The 13,419-nt window shown below is 43.1% G+C and overlaps 1 protein-coding gene across 1 annotated transcript in view; it reads left to right on the top strand.

The window, feature by feature from the left end:
- Positions 1 to 8,372: 8,372 nt before the first annotated feature.
- cicb (capicua transcriptional repressor b) overlaps positions 8,373 to 13,419 on the top strand; it is a 38,003-nt gene continuing 32,956 nt past the window's right edge. Inside the window, exon 1 of the mRNA XM_041941868.1 lies at positions 8,373 to 8,505. The gene's annotated coding sequence lies outside the window, so the exon portion shown is untranslated. The remainder of the gene's footprint in view (positions 8,506 to 13,419) is intronic.

The raw sequence follows: 13,419 nt of genomic DNA, 5'->3' as shown, positions 1-13,419 counted from the left end.
CAGTGGAGTTTTCTTATTTGTAAACAAAGAGATTAACCCCCGACTTCTTGTCTCGTCAACTGCAAGCCGACAGTAACACAAGGCCTTTTGGTGTTCCACAGTTACGATGACAACAAAATGATACTCAACACTTCACTTTGAGATTTTTGGGAAATTAAAAGTTTGTTAAATGTGAGGCTTCAGCTAGCAGGCTGCTATCTTAGATTAACAACAAAAAGTCTGGAAACAGGGATACGGCTAACCTGGTCCTGTGAAATGGCTACAAAATCCACCTGTCAGCACCTCTAAATCTCACTAATTAACATGTTTCATCTTGTCTGTTTAATTGGTACAAAAAAAGTGTAAAAGCATTTAATGGATGTTGTGTCTGGACTAATTAGTTCCCAGCTGCGACAAGTAGGCATTACTTTAACTTCCTGGAGTCCCTTTTTTCACGTTTTTATATTGTTTAAACTAGATATAATGAGCTATTTAGTGAGGTTTAGTGCTAGTAGGATGATTTTGTTTACATTTGACCGCTAACCGGCTGCTAGCTTTAGCTTCAATAAACACATGTTAAATGTAGGTATTTTTCAGAATGTCAAACTATTCTTCTGTGGTAATGTTTAATATTTTTTAAAAAATTCCAATCTATTGTAAAATCAGCCTTATAAACAGTTCTTGCCTTCAATCACTTGTTCTATTTCAGATTGTTTTTTTAATTGTGAAAGAGGAAGAGCAGCCTTTTATCCTGGCCTCCATGATCCCTGATTATTTGTGTGGACGAAATGAACACACACACACACGCTGCCGTGCTGCAGAGGCCTGTGAGGTTGTACATCGGCAGTGATGAAGAAAAGCACTTTGTCTGCGGAGCTGCTGCCCGCTCACCCACACACTGCTCACACAAGGCTCGCCCATTACCTTTTAACGTGACGTCAGCACCAGCTCCTGTCTTGTCTTAAGCGCACTTACAGGCACATTTTGTATGTAAGAGGAGGAGGAGGAGGGGCTGCTGGAGCAAAGAGTTGCTGCCCTTGAGTGGCAACGTCACTTCTAGGTTTTCAATGTCATACGGGACATTTAAAGAAAAAAAAATGCAATTCAAAACAAGAAACACCACAAAACGCAACCTATATATACACCGACATACAAAAACATACAGACATGGGATACATGATATAGCTGATATTTGTTTAAAGGCTAAATGTTCTTTGCATTGTGGTTCTGGCTTTTATCAGCAACACTTAATACATTTTTAATAACATTTGAAACAAATAAAGGTTTGCTTTCCGACCAGGATGTTATATAAACGATTAAAGCAGATTATGTTTTATACAACCCTGATTCCAAAAGAGCTGGGACGCAGCGCAAAACATAAATGAAACAGAATGTGATAGCATTAACTTCTACCTCAACTTCATTAATTCATGTAAAAATCTGCTTATTCTGAATTTGATGCAGCAACAGTTTTCAAAGAAGTTGAGTCAGGGGCAATAAAAGACAAAGTTGTGGAATGCTCCAAAAACACCTGTTTGGAATAAGAGCAACAGAAAGCCTCAACAAGCTTCTCTAGACACCAGCAGCAGCTTTCTGAATGTGTCGTAAGCTTATCCAGATGATATTTTGTGTTTTATTCCTCAACATGCTTGTATGTGCATTGAAAGAGGTTTTGGTGGATGTCACCATTCCTCCTCTCCACACCGGCTGTGAAGTGATCCCCTCTCGACCAAAACTATTGCTCTGCTCCTGCCCAAATGTAAATTGTTTGCAACTTTTCTCAGATTTTTTTGTTTATTATCTGTAAAATATTGGAAATTTTTACCTCTTCAGGCCTTCGGCAGTTATTCACGTGAAACAATATGATGGTGTCGAGGAGAAACTCACCCTGTAGTTGAATTGCTCACGAGTCATGCACGTACTAAACCTGTGAAGAGGGGTCACAAGTGGGACACTGCTTCGTTTTAAAGGAACCAGTGTTATGAGTGATTACCTGACACACATGCTTCTGCGCTACTAATGAGTGACTGTGTGACATATGAGTCGTGTGACCTGGTTTTACCTTCTTTGACCTTGGTGAGGGTCACCGTGTGTGTGTGTGTGTGTGTGTAGAGATTTCTGGCCCTCTCTGTTGACACAGTCACCCAGGTGCTCCATTCACAGCAGAGGAGAAGGAGAAAGAGAGAGACCACAGGAACCACTGTACTCTCTCACCTGTGCCACATCCCTCCCTCCTTGCTTCCTCCGAGCGCCTGCTTTCGCAGAAACCTGCGCAGAGCCGGCTCTGTGCTCCACATACGACCACAGCAGATGCATTATGCACATGCTGCACGGCAAGAAGCCTTTATGAATGCACACACACACACACACACAACTGTTGCATCTTCAGTGAGACTTACGGTACGGTGACATACGGAGGCATGCTAGTAAGCTGACCACATCCTCCACCATACAGAGAAAAGCTGCACCGCACAGGAGTGAGCGGCGGCACCGAGCACAGACGAGTGTGTGCGCACATTGATGTGGTTTGTTTGAAACTCTGGTACTTGTATTTCCTTTTTCTCCTTCCTTCCCAACAATCTTTCTCTTCGACATAGTTGACATCAAGAGAAATGTTTTCATTTTTCTCTCTTTTCGGGCTCTAAATGTCAGAGACTGACCTGATGTGTAAAGGATGAATGAGACTTAATGAAATAGGCCTAACTTGTCATTCTTATATACCATCAAAACAAAAATGGTTTTTACTTTGCTCCCTCTGCTTGCTTATTTCACATTGAATGTCTCCCCCTGTTGTTGGAATAGTGCACTGCATATTATCCAGCTTTCAGATCATTTGAAGCATTTGAAAGTATGGAGATGCATTTGTCTTTCACTCCATTGCCTGTGAGGTGATAACATTCAACAGGAATTATAAGCTTGCTTTTGTTTGGATTAGTCTGCTTCTGCCGCTTTTAGTCACTTTATGAACAACAAGCCGGTAACTAGTACCACACCAGCTTGCCCTTGCTTCATCCAGCTAAAACATAATCATAAACAACTAAAACATGGACCTTTTTCTTTCTATGCACTAAATCAGGCGTTCCCAACGTGGCTTAAGGATGGGCTAACACAGGATTTATTCATTTCCATTTTTATTGTACATTTTTTATTTTAAAAACTATGCTGATATTCTGCTAATATGCAGTTGTGATAAAACTGAATCCAAAAGTTAAAAAGCTAAATTTAAGTGATAGGGGGATGGCCTCTGGTGCATGTAAAGGGGCTACAAAGCTTGGTAACCATTCATTGCTCATCTTGTCTCTCATACAGGCAGGAATCTGTGTGTCCAAGGACGCCTGTCCATGAGAGTCCTGTCTTCAGCTCCGGGATGTGACGTGGACCCTGAGGAACAGCTGAGTGGTGTTAAGTTACTATGAACAAGAATGCAGCGAGTACAAGGACCTACTGTTCTCCATGCAGCAGCTAGTATGGATGCCAGCCTTCTGTGCCACCACTGTTAAGCTTTAATGACGATATGGTCTGCGCCTTTTCTAGACATTGAGCACTGTCATGGAGCCAATTGCATAAATATACAGTAGCTGAGAGAGACTTTCATATATATTTATTTTGTGGTGGCATCCTTTTACTCAAACTGTTTTTATCTTCAGGTTTAATACCAGTGTGTGCCAGCATGATCTCCACTAATTCCTTAGCCGTGCATGGTCTGGGTGCAGCATTTATCATACACATCATGACCCCTAGCTGCCTCCTCCTATAGGCCACAGGAGCAGCCCTTCCATTCCTTCAATAACATGCTTATAAACCCAAGGTAAAGAGTTCACAAGTTCAGTGGAAAGAAATAAAAGTAGACATCTATTGAAATACTCCTAGTCCTTTGTGTGAAATTCTACAATGCTTTTGAAGTATTTTCCTCAGCCCAAGGTAGCCTGTGGAAGCTTGATGGCTGAAAAGCGAAACTGAAAACTCTAAAGAAGCAAAGTCAGACATCATCAATCAAAATGTCTGCAAATAAGATGACAAAATCAGGTGTAATTAAATATTAAAAAGTTTTATAATCAAGGTCCTTATTAGAGTCTGCAGCCATGCTAGCCGCTCTGTGAGTCTCCAGCATGCTAACACGCTCACAGTGACAATGCTAACCTGCTGATGCAAAGCTGATCTAATGTTTAATGTTTGTATATTAGCGTGTGAACATTTGCTAATTAGCAGTGCTATTAGCTTTGCAGCTATCATAAAAAGAATTCATCTAGTCGCAGTTGAGGCACACAGACACAGATATTTCAACCTCATGGTGGCGCTACAGGAAAAGTCAGGACACCACCAAGGTCTGTTGGATGCACTTTCTGAGAACCATTAATGTCTGTACAAAATTTTACGACAACCCGTCAAGTATTTGCTGAGACACTTCAGTCTGTAGTGGTGGACGGACTGACTAACGTTGTCATCCACACAGCAATGCTGCTGGTGAAGCTAACAGAAATAAGCCATCTCAAAGTGCTGTGCCTTTGCTGCATATTTAAAATCCAAGGCCACCTCTGATGACTCCATCCCTTCAGGTAACAAGAATCCATAGCTACTCTAAACCCTCAGAGTGTGAGCTTTATTGCTGGTTTTAATCATGTCATTGGAGCACACGATCTCCGTGGCTGCAATGCTGCTGTTTTGAGAGCCTTTTAGTTTTCTATTTCCATCACTTGTCTGGGGTTTGATGGGGCACGCATGGTCTGACTGGGCTGGGTGAGAGGTGAAAGTGAGGGTCGGAGGTCAGAGGTTATGCTACTGTGAGTGTTCCTGCTTTGAGAGACCCTGAGGTGAGAGACATTCCTGTGGTTCTGCTTCTTGTGGATTTTGTTTAGGTTTAGTCGACAGAATGTGGACAGTGGGAATAAGATAAGACGGCTGCTGAGCTTCAGTTAATTCAAAATCATTTTGTGTTTTGAGCAAAGTTTTTAATAAGCGGACATAATCATTGCAGTTTAAGTTTATTCTGTCAGTTTTCTACTCTGTCCTCTGTGAAGTTCAGGTTATATCATGCTCTGTCTTTGCAGTGGTTCCCCTCTTCTTCCCTCTCTCTGTTTTCCTCTGCTGCTGTCTGTACCTGAGGCCGGACTGACAGCAGAGCCCAGCAGGAGAGGAGGGTCTCTGGTGTTTGACTGACAGACCAGTGATGAGCGCACAGAGAGAGGGTGAAGGGTGAAGGTCAGAGGTCAGACTCCCATGGAGAGGGGGAGAGCAGAGCTGGGGGTTGGGGGGAGACTTGCTAACGAGGTGGGGTGGTTGGTGGGGCTGCATGCAAGGAAAAGAGATGAAAAATCACACGGAAAATTATGTAATGAGACTTTAATGATCCTCACAGTGGGCACCGCAAGTAGTTACTGGATATAAAAAGAAGAACGTATTTATTAGTTTAGCACATTATATCAGTTATTGTGACATTGCAGCTCACAGGCAGGATGTGCTCCCATTCACAATATCGCCTATGCAAGGCAACCCCAGACATACTGCATGTGCACAAAACCCCTGGGTGTTACTGCAAATCTCTGATGATGGCGCTCAATGAAAAGTTACAGGATTACCAAAGTTATTGCAGTTCATTCTGAGAGGGACATGAATGTCTGTATCAACTTTCTTGCAATCCATCCAGTGGTTGTGAAGATGTTTTACTCAAATCTTGAATATTTGGACATGAGCATTACAGGCTGTACACTTATAAAGGTACAAGAAATATATATACAGTGCAATATGTGGTGCAAGCAATAATGATGCTGTGCCTTTCATGTATCCTGATTCTCACTCTTATAATACTCAACAGTAATGAGACTTTAATGATCTTGTAATAATCAGCAGTGCAAAGCTCACCTCAACAAAAAATAATGCACCACCCTCTCCCATACTCTGCACCTTCAGTTTCTTGCTGACATGAAACTGTTTCTACAGCTTATAGGACTGCATCTCCTCCATCCTGGAGGGTGATGGACATCTTCTCACAAAATTTTACTAAGTGACCAAGCTGATTTCTGGCTGATATCATCCTCATATCCGCATATAGTGTGTCTGTAACATGAAATTGCAGAAACGAAAGCCAAAGATGCGTTTGAGGCAATTTTGAAACAGGGTCGCTGTTACATAGTTTGTCCACTAGGGGGCACCAGCACGTTTATTTTTAGATCGTAAAATGTGCCGCGCAGTACAATTCTTTCAGCGATCCTTAGCAAAAATGTTTATGTTGTGTTTTTCACTTAAAAAAGAAATACATATGTCTGCCAATATATTTGTAATAGACATCCTAAACTCAAATATCAGTACCAACCTCCATAACCTCGAATAAACTGCTTTGGAAGCCAGTATGAGCGCTTCCATCTCACTGGTTTTGAGCTGCGGATCGGTGTAATCTGCTGCAAGCAGAACCGAAATGAAAGCTCTTTTGGGATCGAGGACAGTCACAGATGACGAGGGACTGATAGAGATCTATGTAGTAAACAAAATACATGTTAAAAGGTTGAAAAGGGTATCTGAGAACAAAGATTCACCTTGGTTTGAAATGATTTAGTGTAGTGGTTTCTGAATTGTGACGCTTTCTATGTAGGACTCAAAGCCACAAAGACTCTCGATTTGCAGGTTATTTATACGTTTACTATTGTTATTATTGTCTTTTTCCCCACTTTCATCCTCTCGACCTCTCAGATATTCAGTCTATGGGGGGTCCCGACTCCCAGGGTGGAAAATGATGTTTCAGTGGAGCCCTAAAACACAGTGCCGTTTAACTTTCTGCGGACATGCGGTTCTCCGTTGGAAACGTGTACGTTGCAATGTTGAACAATTACAGCTAGATGTCACTCTACATCAACATTTAATCAACATCTCTCTGTCTTTCCCCCGCGCTCTCTCTCTCCAATCACACACACACACACACACACACACACACACACACACACACACACACATACGTGGTAAACATACCCTTACAAAATATCCACCTCCTTTCAGCCAATCAGAACTTTCTCCTGTTTTTGGGTCTACACGTCTCTTCTCTCCCATCATTGCGCTTGAGAGATCAGATCACATCAGATCGCACCGACTGGGGGCGCTGTTCCTGTGAGCTCGCGCATGGCTGTCTGTCTCAGCATGAGTCTGGTATTTTACTACACACAGCAGAGGATTATGTAATGTTTACTATTATGGCACTATATCTTTCGCAAGGTAGTGTGAATTCCCTTCTTCTATGCAGAGGATAAATGTTACAACACAGATGCCATACATCAAAGTGATCACACGTGCAAGGATGCCTGCCCCACGCACGTGCCCTCAACGCAAACATGCACATCTTTCAGTCAGTGCTCAGTACACTGGTTCGTCTCCACCGCTGCCTGCAAGTTACAAACACGGGGTTAGCCGAGTTTACGCCAGGCCACGCCCCCACGGTCCAGCTGGTGGCAACACTCTTGATGACATCATCGCCGCGCACACCCATTGGCCCCGAGACGTCTCGCACCTGCCCAATCGCCTGCCGGTGAAGTGACGTCAGACGAGACCGGTCCCGTTCACTTTCAGTGGAGTGGGCGGAGCGCGGAGATTACCCACGTCAGAGCCAGCGGGATGCTGCGCCGTGATTGGCTGGAAGCGGTGAAAGTGAGCGTCTGTTGCTGAGAGAAAAGGGAGAGGGAGAGAGGGTGAGCGGTTTGCAAGGAGCACCGATGCGTCGGCTGCGCCACAGAAGAGTTGTCCAGCTCTGATGCGAACTTTTTTATACATTCGTTCACGCTTATTTTCCTCCTGTGCAACGCTGTCACTCTGTTTGCCTACATAATAATACAAAAGAACTGTTGAAATGCACTTTGCAGTAGTTCGCATGCTAAGCCACAGAGTAGACACACCCGCATTGTGGTGCTTTAATCCTGCTGCAGCAAAGTCTATCTGGACAAGCAGAAGGGTTGATGCTTTATCACCGTCTGCTCAGGGATGGCATTTGTGCTGTCAATTATGGTAAACATACTCCTTTTCAGAAGGGGAGGAGGCATTTGTGCCTTTCTATTGGCCATCAGTTTTTTTTCTCCCTCCTCTCGACCCTCCCTCATGCTGTTCCTATGGTTCCCAAAGCTCTTATTGGATACTGTAAAGTTTGGGACAGGACACCGGTCTGGCTCAGCATCCCCGCCACCATTGGTTGCATCCCCCCGTCTGTCAACTCGACTTTGACAGCTCACCACGCCCCTTGGTCTGTGGCGCCGGCGCCGATTTGCTACTGTACCTGTCAGCGACCTCTGATTGGTCGGCTCGCCCAGCTGTTAGTGGTTCATTCACCATTTTGTGACTGTAGTGGAAAAGAAGACCGATAGTTTTTTATATCCCTGTTCGAGTTTCTGTGGGGGAAAGACATGTTTTGCGGAGGAAAAGTAAAGTGTGAGTCCGGACCGCGCAGCCGTCAAAGCCGACAGCCAAGGGATGTTACCGAGAGTTGCGCGAGCCTCCTCATCAGCAAAATAAGACCATAAATCTTTCTCCGCGAAGGGGAAAAGCTCTGTTTGGGTGAGTTGAAACAAACTTAGCGAAAGGTAGTGAAGCTCAACTGACGAGAATCTTCCATTTTCAGGAGCTGCGAGTTAGCACGAGACGAGAATCAACTGCCAGCGGTCGGTCGTTTGCTCCGATACCGTCCGAAGAAATGGAGTGACACCGCAAGCGAGCCGAGGAAGAGCCGAGAGAAAGGGGAGGGGTGGGGGTGTAACAGCCTAAAAACTTTCTCAAATGTTTTACCGCAATCCCACGGACGACCGGGGAACACTTCAGCTTCCCTCGGGGAATAATACAATATTGTGGTTAATGTTGAGTACTTTTGCTTGACCTCAGCTGTCGAGTTTTGCGCGGAGCAGCGCTAGCGTAGTAAAAACAATCGACCTATTTGCAGCATTGCAGCCCGAATGTTTACTAACAGCAACGCGGTCTCATTCGGTGTTTATAAAGCGGACCCGGGAGAAAACGCAAAGCAAGAGGGCATCTAACATCCCGGTTCCTTGTGGTCTGGCTGACGGTGTCATTATGTGGGAACTAGTAGTCCGCCACCGTTGCGTACTACGACTACTACAACCACCACTACTACTAACGTTACTGAGCTGCTTACTAGAGCGAAACACCAGCACGGAAAGATCCCTGCTTTTTCCAAGTTTCTGAAGACCTTATCGATAGAGTGTCACCTTATTGGCTCCGTTAAGGAAGCTTCTCCGGAGTGGGTTGCGTGTATGCATTAGGCGTTGTAGTGGATATTTGCATGCCAAACATCGTTGTACGAGGAAGAATTGGGCCCGTCTAGTTGGGATAATAAAACGTCACTTGAAACCGGTTGTTTGTGTTTGTTACCGAGCAGACCGGCTGACTGCCTCCAGTCATAATACTCCTTTGACATTGTGTAGCGCCTCTCGTAGTACTCGCAGAGATCAGCGCAAGCCGGGGATGCATTCGGTGTTTTCTCGGCTTTTCCCTCGCCGACACTCCACTTTTCTGCACGGCAATCAGTGTCGATGCACCGTTGACATCTCTTACTGGGCAGTTTTGGACAGTTCTGTTATAATCCTCTTTTGGCACATTTTCAGCCACAGGAATTGAATGCTTATTTTTTGACATTTGGACTTCAAGTGTCCTCATTTGTCCTGCAGATTTGCCCTGTGGCATGCATTCCTCACATCCTCATTATTTCACTTGTTTACGCAGAAGACAATCCTCTGATGGTGTAGGCATCTTTGCATAGCTCTTAGAGCAGTTGGCCATTGATGTAGCATTGACAGTTCTGCCATTTGGTCCCAAACAGGAACAGTCACCTCTGATCTATGCTACTGCCTCCTGATCAATATGGGCCAGAATGCACAAATGCCAGGCCTCAGTGTTTCTCTTTTATTGATATAATATCTACAGCCAGATATGCCACCCACAAAACAGCTGCCAGTATTCATAGTACGTCACAGTGGATGTTCTCCATAACAAGCGCAGTCACACACTTGCATGCTCACACATACACACTTCACAGCTCGCCCTCTTGCTACACCTAAAATACCCTAACAAAATGTTTTCCTTCATTTGCCTCATGTTGCCTGTATGATCACGTCCCACTCACTCATGAGCACATAACCCAAAGTGTGTGTGTGTGTGTGTGCAACAGAGAGCATGTTCTTTTATTGCTGTTTCATGTATGAGTGTGTTCCCCGGTGACCCAGTTAAGGGCATAGCCGCCCTGCCATGCTGGAGTGTACGAGGGCCACGGTAGGCTTCGCTGTCACGGCCGTACTACTGTCTCTTTTTGTTGTACCATCGCACGTTCTTCTCTCTCCATCCTTGTCTCCTTCACTGCAGCCCTGCGCCCATACAGACACCCATAAAATGCTTTTAGGAAAGGGATGAGCTGCAGTGTGTCTGGTAACTACCTATAGACACACACTGACATATAGTGCAAATGCAGCGTTGAACAAGGTAGACGCAACCTGGAGGTAGCTGTATGCAGTCATATATCGTGTGTTCTATAAGCAGCACGAATGCCCCCACGTCTCTCATACACACGCATCCTGTGCCATGTTGCAATGGGGCACGGGCTAAATTCTCTGCGAATGGTTGAATGCACTGGCATCTAGGTAGACGTTTAATAGGGTTGTATAGTCTGGTAATAAATACTGTGCAACTTCTTCTTGCAGTGTTGATATTGAGATTTTCTTATGAATGACTGTTCTTAGTCTATGTGTGTGTATGTGTGTGTGCCCGTTTGGCGCATACACGCACCCTTGCCCAACCTGCTAAGGAATCACCAGCAAGGTGCTCTTCGAATGAAAATCTGTATCTTTAATTTAAAAATGTAAGAATCATAAAAGTCATTTTTATTTATTTTTATGTTTGTTTTTACAGAAAAGCCAAACTTATACCGACCAGAGTGTGAGCTCCTGCTTGTGTGTGTGTGGACGGATGTTTATACGGCACAATGAATGCGTGAGTGTAAGACGATATATAGGTCCAAGGGAGATTTTAACAGTGTATGCATGACTGCACTGTAAATTCCAGGGAGAGCGTTTAGTGTGTGTGTAAAGTTTGATGTTGCTATGCTGTGGAGGGGGTTTACACTGTGTACTCCTGTATGTGTATCGGGTGAAACAACATCTTTTTGCTGTTTAAGGAGGAGTCCAGTCTGACACCATGGAGACGATAGCCGTCGATTATCAGTCTATTAGGGATTTACAGTAGCTTTAAACCAGACCAGCAAATATCGCACTCTATCTCACTAACCTGCTCTAATGCTGTAAGGTGTAGACCTCTTGCATTACCTAAATTATGAGTATGAGTATCTCTCTGCTTCGTCTGGATTCAGCCCAGAGGAAAATAAGGATTTTTCAACAATTTCCTTCATATTTTTGGTCATAATTTTTGATTAATAACTTACACACTAAAAACAAGAGAGGATTTTGATTTAGATTTGCTCTTGGCATCTTGAATTGTACCTAACAACAAGAGTTAAAGGTCTGCAGTCATTTTCAATTTAGGGGATTTTCGTCGAGCGCATACTGTGCGTGTAATACTTTTGATCTTTTAGCGAAGAACTGGGGCTGTCAAATGTTTAAAATCCTATGTTGTGTATTATATGGCAGCACCGACATTGGACATACTTTATAAAATAAAGTCATGTACCTTTCCCTGTAATTTAGTATAATATATCTGATGTCTTTAGCAACATTGATATTTCATCTGGAATTTCAAATGCAATTGTGGGGATAAGATTCACAAGAGGGTACACACTGTTTAAAAGTTAAAATGTTTTTCACATTTGAAATCTGAGTAACAAAAAATCACGAGGGCTTTCTATGACAAAAAGATGCTGTTTACAAACCTGCACTAAATACGCAGCACTGAAAACAAAGATAGGTCAGTAACTATGAAAACTCCTTTGTTGTGGACATGGTGTGTACATACTCTGTTGTGCAGTCCAGTTCCTTCAAAGTTACAGAATGTGAATATACACACACATGCCTGCCACTGGCTTATCAGTCAAAATGTAGAGCATTTTGTGAGGCCATGAGCATGACCAAACACATTTTTCCAAGCTAAGATCAGATCCTCCTGAGTCATTCAGTCAACCATTCAGCCAGCCAAGTTGCTCTGACTCCTTCCTGTCTTTTCCAGTGCACTACAGTAACTTCACAGGACCAGCACTCCCAGTTCAGGCTGATGAAGGGATATTTGGCCTGGTATTTGCACGAGGTACATTCCCGCAGTCACAGAGTTTTCTGTCTTCTGGATGGTTTATACATGGAATTTACAAACAATAACTGTAATTGCAAAGTGAGTAATGGGCAGTATGTGGGGTTTCTCTTAATGTTCTTCTCTTCTGTTTTGTTTTCGTTAATGGTGCGTAATATACAATATGGTCTGCTAATTTGTTATTCAGGAATATTTGTTTCAAAATCAACTTTATCATCACTAATATCAAACGTATGCCCAATAATTTGGATTGATAAAATATATTATGTGACTTATTTGAACTCATACTGCCTTTGAAAAAATCTGAGATGTCTTAAAACATTTGTATACATTTCATATAATTAAGATGAAGTAAATGGAGCTCATTGGTAATATATATGCACATATATCAACAAATAGTAGTTTCTCAAATGTCTGCATCTGCAGGAAACATCACAGTTACAGTACAGTAGGAGGTTAACTCCAGATGTGATGCTACACAAGGTGCTATTGTAATGAAATATAAAACATTAGTATCATTTTTTATATCTGTGTCAGCAGAACTGACCAAGGAAATTATCAATATGTAAATTCACTTGTGTGTATTGACAGTCTGTAATAAAAATATTAAAAGTCACATTATCATTCAGTAATGATAATTAAAGCACCGTTGCCTGTTTATACAGTAAATACAGCATTATGTGAGGGCAGAGGTCAAAATGGAGCTTCAGTGATGACTGTGTGAATGACTCTGGTTGTTTATTAGTAATTCAGGAAGAAATAATTTTCTCTACTGCAGGAAGTGGAAGTGGTGTGTTACTGGTTTATGCTGTCTATTGTTTGTTACAGCAAACAAACAGTTAACAACAAGGTCACCTTATGTGTGCGCGACGAACTTTACCCATGTCCAGGACAGAAAGTGTGAATACTTGTACCGTAGAAATTTGTCCGTGTGTTGTTGTCTGTATTTGCAGGAATGCAGGCATTTGCATATGTTGTTGAGTTGCTGAGCTTAGTCGAGCGGAGCATATATGCACTGTGTGCGACTGTGTAAGTGTGTGTGTGTGTGTGTGTGTGACTGTATTTAGCCTGTAATCTTGCATCAGTGAATGTGCGTGATCCTGTGCCAGCCTTTTAATTTCTCTCATTTTGGGCGTATCTTACCATGGCAGATTATTCCAATTATATTGTCTTTTTGTAGATGTGTGTGTGTGTGTGTTTGTGTGTGTGTGT

The sequence above is a fragment of the Chelmon rostratus genome, chromosome 8 (genome assembly GCF_017976325.1).
Source record: "Chelmon rostratus isolate fCheRos1 chromosome 8, fCheRos1.pri, whole genome shotgun sequence".
NCBI lineage: Eukaryota > Metazoa > Chordata > Actinopteri > Chaetodontiformes > Chaetodontidae > Chelmon > Chelmon rostratus.
The sequence above is the reverse complement of the archived record's forward strand: the minus strand, read 5'-3'. Positions and strand labels throughout refer to the sequence as shown.